This window comes from Dendrobates tinctorius, unplaced genomic scaffold (assembly GCF_039654945.1).
Source record: "Dendrobates tinctorius isolate UK_male_01 unplaced genomic scaffold, ASM3965494v1 ptg000015l, whole genome shotgun sequence".
NCBI classification, from domain to species: Eukaryota; Metazoa; Chordata; class Amphibia; order Anura; family Dendrobatidae; genus Dendrobates; species Dendrobates tinctorius.
In genome coordinates, this window is record NW_027361683.1 from 5,399,012 (window position 1) to 5,408,115 (window position 9,104).

General features: G+C 45.0%; 1 long non-coding RNA gene across 1 annotated transcript; it reads right to left on the minus strand.

The window, feature by feature from the left end:
- Window positions 1–422: 422 nt before the first annotated feature.
- LOC141075223 (uncharacterized) lies at window positions 423–8,755 on the minus strand. Its single transcript, XR_012227269.1, has 2 exons — window positions 8,118–8,755; window positions 423–2,620 (listed from the first exon to the last, which is right to left on the minus strand). It is a non-coding gene; the product is annotated as an uncharacterized lncRNA (long non-coding RNA).
- Between the last annotated feature and the right edge of the window lie 349 nt (window positions 8,756–9,104).

Here is a 9,104-nt window from a genome sequence, read left to right on the forward strand (position 1 = left end):
ACTGGGTTTGAACGCCCACATTGCCAAACTAATCTCGTTTGATGCCCTTTCGGTTGGTGGAAAGCGCAGCTTTCCGGGAACTCATGGCCTGTGCAGTACCACGCTATGACCTACCCAGTCGCCACTTCTTCTCTCGCAAAGCCATCCCAGCCCTCCACCATCATGTGAAAGACCGCATTGTCCATGCACTCAAGCAGTCAGTGAGCGGAAAGGTGCACCTCACAACTGATGCATGGTCCAGTCGGCATGGCCAGGGCCGTTACGTGTCCATCACTGCGCACTGGGTTAATGTGGTGTGTCGTAGCTGTTTTTGTTCTGACCAAGCGTCAGATCTTTCCAGATCACCAGTGAGGCCGGATTGAGAGGTTTTGTCGCCCTTCTGATGACAAGCGCTTGGAGACAAAGGACTCAACACACACGGGTCGTGGTCAAATCACTTTATCTGACGTAATGAAATATAAGACATGTTTTTATACCATTTACAGCAATATGTGACTCAATATGTGGAGCTCATTTGGCCCCCACCATCACCTCAGGGTCGTATCTTGTTTACAATATAGCCAGAACATGTTGTTGAGAATAAATATGATAACAAGTATAGTTTCCTTGAAGACAGAGACTACTAGTCTACATAAGAATAATTCTAGCAATAATAAGGCAAAAGGCAATTGAAGTCTTAAAGGCATTTAAAGGGATATAAAAGCAAACCATTAACTCTTCTATATCAATTTCCCCCTTTTGTAAATGGTATAACCTTTGCCACAGGGTCAGCTGATGTCCACATAGGAGCTACTGTCTCATGGGTCTAGTACCCATAAGGGGGCTTCCTACCTGCTTCGCCCATCCACCCTCAGTGTGGACACTCACTTTCCCCATCAGCAATGGCCACCTGGGGTCTATGGTACACTACAGAAGGTTCAGCCTTAGATTCTTTTTTTATGCATACATTATTCAGTAGCTTAAGTAATACATATATTAGCGCTTTTACGGCTACATAAAGCAATAAGCAAACCAACAAAATTTGCATACAAGTCTATATAATGCCAAAAATCCATCCTACTAAGCCATTAAACCAATTTACTGGATTTAGGAAAGAGAATGTGTTACCCCACCAGGAGTCTCTCTTTGCGCTGTGTTGTTTTAACCATTGGTCTCTAAGTTCACCTATTCTGTCTATACTGGCCCCGATCTGGAGATTGCCAGCAGGGTCGATATAATTACAACAGGTGGGACCAATTATCTGACACATTCCTCCTCCTTTTGCTGTCAGGTAATCTAGTACTATAGAATGCTGGTTAGTAACTGTCATTAATTGTCTCTGTATTGTATTAGTCTCATTTAGAACTTCAAGAATCTGGAAAATCTGATCGTCCAGGTAGTCGGTACCTTCCACTAATTTATCCCACAGTTGTGTTATGAAGGGGTATATTAGCATACTACTGAATATTTTGTTATCCCCATCTCTACTAGATGCGGCCTACCATTTGGCTGGGGCTTATTGTCTGCAGCCCTTCTATACAAAGTGTGAATTGGGACTGCTGCTGTGTCTATTTTACTATGAGGAACTATGAAAGTGGCTGGTGTCAGTTTAGCAAGAGTGCAGACCCCTCTTATGTCTGGCCTTCCCACCTGTAGGCTCGATGTCCACAAACCAAGAATACTCCTTCAGGGAGAACACAAACGTGACCCGGGGTCTGTATACATTGGTATAAACTCAAAAGTCCTGACCTACTGCAGGCTTATGGGCACACCAAGTATTATTCATTGGTTTTCCCCTTATACCAGATGTACATTTACCCCTTTCTTTCCTTATTATTTTACCCATAGAAGCTCTACAGCCTTCAATACCATCCTGGTACATCGTCTTATTAACCTGTGTTTGATCATGAGTGTATATGCGGAAGCAATTATTGTCCTCACCACAGGTGTCTGCTCCAGTGTGTTGAAGACTGAACCACCGTCCATCATTGGGAATAGGGTCTGAGTGAGGGATTTCAGTCCTCCTCCTGGCGACCATATTTCCGACATCTGAATCATATTCCCGCCACCACATTTGTACCTTTAGGCCGCGTTATATTAAACTGAAACCAGCGATTAGCGGCCCATTCGACTATAGTCATTGAGGCAGATATATCACGGGGCACACCTAGATTGAGTCCAAGTCTCATTGTATATGCAGTGTGGGGTTAATACCTCCCATGTCTCCAGAGGTAAGGCTAAGAACGGCATAGTCCTCGCGGATACAGGGCTGTGTATACAGATCCAACAGTCTTTCGGTTTCTGTCCTTCCATGTCCTTTATAAGAAGAGCATGATGCCGAATAAGTTTGTTGTCCCAATCAGCATTTAAGAGTTTGTCCTGTGTCTCTGTAGAGTGCAGTAACCCTGTCACTGCCAGCAAGGTGATGAGGAGAACAGTCATTCTGCTGTTGACAGGACCTTCTTGCAGTGACTGGCGTGTATCCAGGTGGACTTTCCCTCAAGTTTTACTGAAGTGGATGTGGTCAGCTGGACTTGGAAGGGGCCATCAAATCGTGGGTCCCGGATCCTTCTCACGTGTCTGCGTATAACCACCCAATCACCTGGATTCAGCTGATGCACATCTGCACTGGCATTAGGATCTGGAATGTATGAGAACACATGTTTATGCACCACATTTAGTCTTTCCTGCTAGGCCTGGACATACAACCGTGTTGCATTTGTAGCACCTGTGGGAAGTACAGACCAGTCTTTGGTGCACTACCAAACAGGACTTCAAAGGGAGACAAGCCTCTCTTTCTATTTGGAGTGTGTCTAACTGAAAAGAGTGCAAGAGGCAAGCACTCTACCCAGCTCTTTCCTGTGTCTGCCATGGCCTTTTGAATTTTCAGTTTAAGTGTCCCATTTAGTCTTTCCACTTTCCCACTACTTTGTGGCCTATATGGTGTATGAAATGTTTGCTGTACACCCAGGGCCTGCATGACTGCCCTCATTATTTCTCCCGTGAAGTGTGTACCCCTATCTGTTTCTGTGGCTTCTGGGACACCATACCTGCAGATCAGTTCTTTCATCAGTTTGTCTGTAGTCATTTTAGCATTTGCACATTTTACCGGATATGCTTCCGGCCAACCAGAGAAGAGATCTACACATACTAGGATATTTGCATACACTCCTACCTTGGTAGCTGTATGTCGTCAATCTGCAGTCTCTGAAACGGGTAGAGAGGCCTAGATGTCGCTTTCTTAGGGACTTTTACTGTTCTACCTGGGTTGTGCTGTGCACAGATGAGGCATGATTGTACAAGTTTCGCTGCGTAACTGAAACCAGGAGCGATCCAGAAGGCATCTACCATGGCACACATGTGACTTTTTGAGATGTGAGTGGGGCCATGAGCTGCTTGCGCCATGATTGGGAACAGGGACTTTGGTGGGCACAATTTATCCTTATTCTCCCATACTCCATTTGAGTTCAGCTCAGCTCCCAGTCTCCCCCGGTGTACCTTCTCTGTTTGGGCAGCCTTTTGCCGGAGGGATTTCAGGACATCTAGACCCAATGTGGCTGGAATACGCTGACTCCCCGCCACCATCCACTGCTCTCTCTAGGCCACCTTGTGCTATTTTAGCAGCCTTGTTCGCCCTTCTATTGCCCTCTACCTCCACGGAGTCACCTTTGTGTGTGCTTTTACCTTGACAATGCCAACCTGGACTGGTAACATCAATGCCTCCATCAATTGTTTCACCAGCTCTGCATTTTTAATGGGCTTCGAATCTGTGAAAATATTAGCGACTTTACCTGCAGCGGCTCTACACGCCTCAGTGAGTGCCTTCAACTCTGCCTCCTGCGCCGACATGTGAGGAGAGAGTGGTTCCGCTCGGATTACCTCATGTGAGGATACTACTGCATACCCAGTGTAGAATCGTCCATCCTGGTGGTATCTGGGGCCATCTACAAAAAAGAAACTCAAAGTCTGCATTAGGAACAGGTTTTTCATGAACGTGTGCAAACCCAACTGTCTCCTGACTCATCAGTTCTATGCAGACATGTTCATGCGTCATGTCAAAGTATCCTTCCTCACTCACTAATACGGTCACCAATTCCCCCTTTTCTGAATCCACAGGCAGGAGGGTGGCTGGATTCAGAACGTTACATCTTTTGAGGGTGACATACTCAGGAATTAGTAGAGCACACTCAAGTCGGAGCTGTCTGGCCATAGACAGATGTTTTGGTTGAACTTGTAGGAGTATGGCATGGATGTCATGTGGGGAATAGATTGTCAAAAGAAACGTCAGTGTGATCTCACATGCCTTTCCTAGTAGTGCGGCTGCTCCTACCGCACAGACACAATCAATTTTGTGTGAGGTCCCGGGTCACTAAACCTAGGAAGATGCATAGATGCTTAGGTGACCTGGGTAGAGGGAGATCTTGAATTGCCTGTTTCCTGTCAGGTGTCTGGTACCTTCGGCAATATAATGTCCCAACAAATGTCACCTTTTGTTTGTAATACTGTAATTTGTCACGTGAGACCTTGCAACCCTTAGGGTCATCCACGTACTGTAATAGTACAATCAGCGGATGAGGTGATGGCCACTACTCAAGGATCCCTGCCATCGCTGCTGAATAGATGGCAGGGGGTTTCTTTCCCCCTTTTGTGGGTGGACTGTCCAACAATATTGTTCACCTCTATGAGTAAAGGAGAAAGATACTGACAGTCTGTGTGCAGGGGTACAGAGAAAAATGCACCTGCTAAATCAATGACTGTGAAACATTTTGACATTACTGGGATCTGTGACAATATTGTGTGTGTGTGTTAGGGACGATTGAGGTCACACTCACTGTATCATCATTAATAGCCCTTAAGTCATGAACCTTTCTGTAAGTGTCAGCAAACCCTTGAGTTCCTTTTTTTTTTTTTTTCTTTTTTCCTAATGGGATACAAAGTGGTGTCACAGGGGGAAGATCTTTGCAGTCCAAAGGGGGGGTTTCTTTGCACCAGAACCCCTGCCTTAATATACTCTCTAATATCTCTGCTCGGGGCAATTGATTTGGCTATTGATATTGCTAGGCTCAAGGGGTATTGCTTTAAACAAGGGGGAGTGGTTCCTTCTTTCATTTTAATCATGACAGGGGGAATGGGCAACTGACCCACATCCGTTTTTCCCCTTGCCCAAACAGTGTCTGGCACCTGTCCCATTTCCTCATCCTCAGGCATTTTGGTGTCAGATGTTAGTTTCACCGCTTTTGTCATATACACCATTGCCGCAATCTTACACAAATGTTTATCTGAGAGGGGACTTGTGACTGTAATACCCTCAGGAGAGTACTGTATGGTGGCCTGGATCGCACTCAGCACATCTGCTCCCAGTAAATTCATAGGGGTATTGTCACTAACAATAAGTTTTGTAAGTACCACAATTCCAGCACCTCACTGTTTCTAGGTCCCTTGGTACCTTACTACGTCTCCACTGTTTTCCTTGTGCTCCAGCTTACATGAGAGGTCGTCTTATTGTCCTTGTTTGCTCAATTTCTTTAGCTACCTTAAGGAGGTCTTTCGGATCTACATGTCTCCATTCAGGTCTGGCTGTCTGTACTGCGTCTCGCAAGTCTTTGTTCATACCGTAAATGAATGTATTCACCAGTATTCTAACATCAAGTGGGTTTATGCAAATGTACCCCATGTCTGCCCATTTCAGCTGTAACCGTCCAAAGTACATCTCTACACTCTCTCCTCTTTGCTGTGTCACGTTAATCAGGAGTACAGACTGCTCTGATTGTTCCACTGTAGCCCATTGTCTTAGTGACTCACAGTATGTCTCCCCAGACTGTGCAGATTTATCATCCATGCCCCAAGCCTGATTCTTTGTCACATCTGTGTGTGTCTTAATTATATGTCCTAGTGCGTCACCTGCCTTTAAACTCACCAACCTCTCTAGGTCTGCCCAGGTACACTTATATGTCTGCTGTATTTCCTGTATGTGTCTGTAAAATGGGAATGGTTGGTCTTCAGGGTCAGGCAACTGTTTCAACAAAGCTAGCTGGTCAGAGGGGCTCCAGGGATAATACACCTGCATCTTTCTTATTCTAGTCGCACTGATGGGGTTGGTCGTCTGATGTCTACTGTCAGCTTACTCCTCAAAGGTCAATGTCCCCACTACCCACTCTATTATGTCAGCTTCTTATGTCACTACATATGATCTTGTCTGGACAGGATTTAGCGCAACTCGCTTAGGTCAGTAGCACAGGTCACACAAGTAGCTATTCAGTCTGGGTTTGTCTGAGTCTGATCACAGTGTTTACAAGTCCATCTGTTTTGTCTGAGTCTCTGGTTACTCTTTGTCAATCAAAACATTCATAATACACCTTCCACACTGCTGCACATTCATTCTCAAGCATCATTTATTCCCTTGCTATTTTCTTCCCTTGTCTGTGCTTTTTTGTACATCCAAACATTCACACTGTGGTATTTTTGCCTTTTTTTTTTTTAAAATTGGTCCAACCTGTATTACTGCTTCCTTTCTTCTCTGTCTTTTTCAATTTGCATAGCTCTCTTGGATCTCATTGGGGGCACCGACGGTACATAGAAAAAGTTGCCATGGCTTCAACCTTTTTCTGCCGACAGCTCACTTTTCTTCTGAAATGCCCTCCCAGTGTGCCTGGACTTCTGTCTTACAGGCCACACTTAGCAAGTCAGAGAGAGCCTGCCAAGGTGTAGCGGGAAGGCTCCTTGCCTCTCACCCGGTAGACCTACAGGATGTAGCGGGAAGGCTCTCTGCCTCTCACCCGCTAGATCAGCTGGCTAGAATAGGATCAGGCCTGCATCCTTCCAGCCCAGCTCCATGGATTGTTGTGGGAAGGCTATTTCAACCTTAGACAGCTCACCTTTCTTCTGAAATGCCCTCCCAGTGTGCCTGGACCTCTGTCTTACAGGCCACACTTAGCAAGTCAGAGTGAGCCTGCCAAGGTATATCCAGAGGGCTCCTCACCCTCGCCTCTCACCCACAACAATAAAACCTGCTGACTAAAGTAAGAAGTCCCAGGTGTGATAGGACTCTGACCTACTTTATCAGCCGTACAGTCGGCTACCTCCTTTGTTGATACACAATTTGCTATACAAATCAATCACACAACTAGAAGCAGGTTCAAACACATTAATGACCAAACAATCACTTACAATGACCATCAATCACTTGCAATTTCCTTCTAAATTAGGCACCATATTTTACTTTTAACTTCCAACTTCAATTAAGTACTGTTGCTTTAAAATGCACAAATCTTTCAGCGCGTACCTTATGGATAGAATTACAGAGAATTTTGAGCACAGCTCACACTCAGCAGAGATAAGAGCGAAGGGAGAAGAAAAACTGCGCAGCGGTATCATTACCCCCTCCCATCAGAGCGTCCTTCACAGAGTTCCGTAGTTCTTTAGACTTATCAAAATCAATTTCTACAAAGAAAACTCAAAATCACGGGATTTCACTGTAAGAGCAGATAACTGTATAATGAGATTAACCATGCCTTGCCCTTTTTCTGGCCAAATGCATTCAGGAAACTTTGCAATGTAATGCCACATATAACATGAGCTATATCATTACTCAATTCATTCAGTCTCAGATGTAGATTTGAAATATCTATAACGCATCTGTCCGGGATTCCCCCACAACTAGAAAGGTAACAATCTCTTGACACAAAAATGATGTGTGATGATTCATTCATCACATTCAGGGACTTTTTTTATACTCAATTACTCATCTCTCATCTTATTCAGAGGTTCTCATAGACATATATACAAGGATTCACACAGCCTGACTATCTTGCACTTTGGATTTGATTGACGCTTTAACCTACAGCAGTGTCCACTGACACTCCGAGAACACCAAAGCCAACTTCTTAAACAACAAGAAACATTGAAAACCAGAGCAACCAAAAACCACAGTCCTATACAAAATACAGCCTCATATGATTTACTGCCAATCCAAAACAACAACCACTGCACAGAGTCTATCCCAGACTTTGTGCTACACAGTACACCAGTACACAACCAGTTAGTATATTAGTATATTGCCAGAACAGTTTAACAGATAATACAGATGACAATTATTATCTTATTACTCTATTATTCAACTCTCATACAGACATACTCACCCCTCACTGGTGATGTGGGTTCTTTTGAACCGTGCTGTTACAGTCTTACCCAGAGGTATGTGGACATCCTTAGAGAGGTTGCAGATGCAGAATCAATGTAAGAATAAATGTTCTCACCTGCTGCAGCCTGGATTCTGCATTTTCAACCTCCCAGGAAGCTCCCACATACGGATTCCGAATCGACTGGTTTCCACGGTCCCCGTCGGGCGCCAAACTGTCGTAGCTGTTTTTGTTCTGACCAAGCGTCAGATCTTTCCAGATCACAAGTGAGGCCGGATTGAGAGGTTTTGTCGCCCTTCTGATGACAAGCGCTTGGAGACAAAGGACTCAACACACACGGGTCGTGGTCAAATCACTTTATCTGACGTAATGAAATATAAGACATGTTTTTATACCATTTACAGCAATATGTGACTCAATATGTGGAGCTCATTTGGCCCCCACCATCACCTCAGGGTCGTATCTTGTTTACAATATAGCCAGAACATGTTGTTGAGAATAAATATGATAACAAGTATAGTTTCCTTGAAGACAGAGACTACTAGTCTACATAAGAATAATTCTAGCAATAATAAGGCAAAAGGCAATTGAAGTCTTAAAGGCATTTAAAGGGATATAAAAGCAAACCATTAACTCTTCTATATCAGGTGGATGCAGGGTCCACAGGGGACAGCGGTGGTGGGACAGTGCTGCCTAGCCCACGGTATAGGAAACAGTTGGCTGTAGGCGTTCGACCCTCCTCCTCCTCCTCCTCCAGAAGCGAAAGCTCGTCCACAGAGCGCAGTCGTAAGAGCACTCCATCTGCAGCTGCCACTGTTGCACACGAGGTGTCCCCCTATTGAGCAGCTAGTGGAAAGCGTCAGCAGGCTGTGTTGCAGATGATGTGTTTGGGCGACAGACACACCGCCGAGGTGCTGGCCGAGTACTTGAAGCGACAAACTGAGTCATGGCTGGGCAGTGTACATCTTGAGGCAGGCAAGGTAGTTA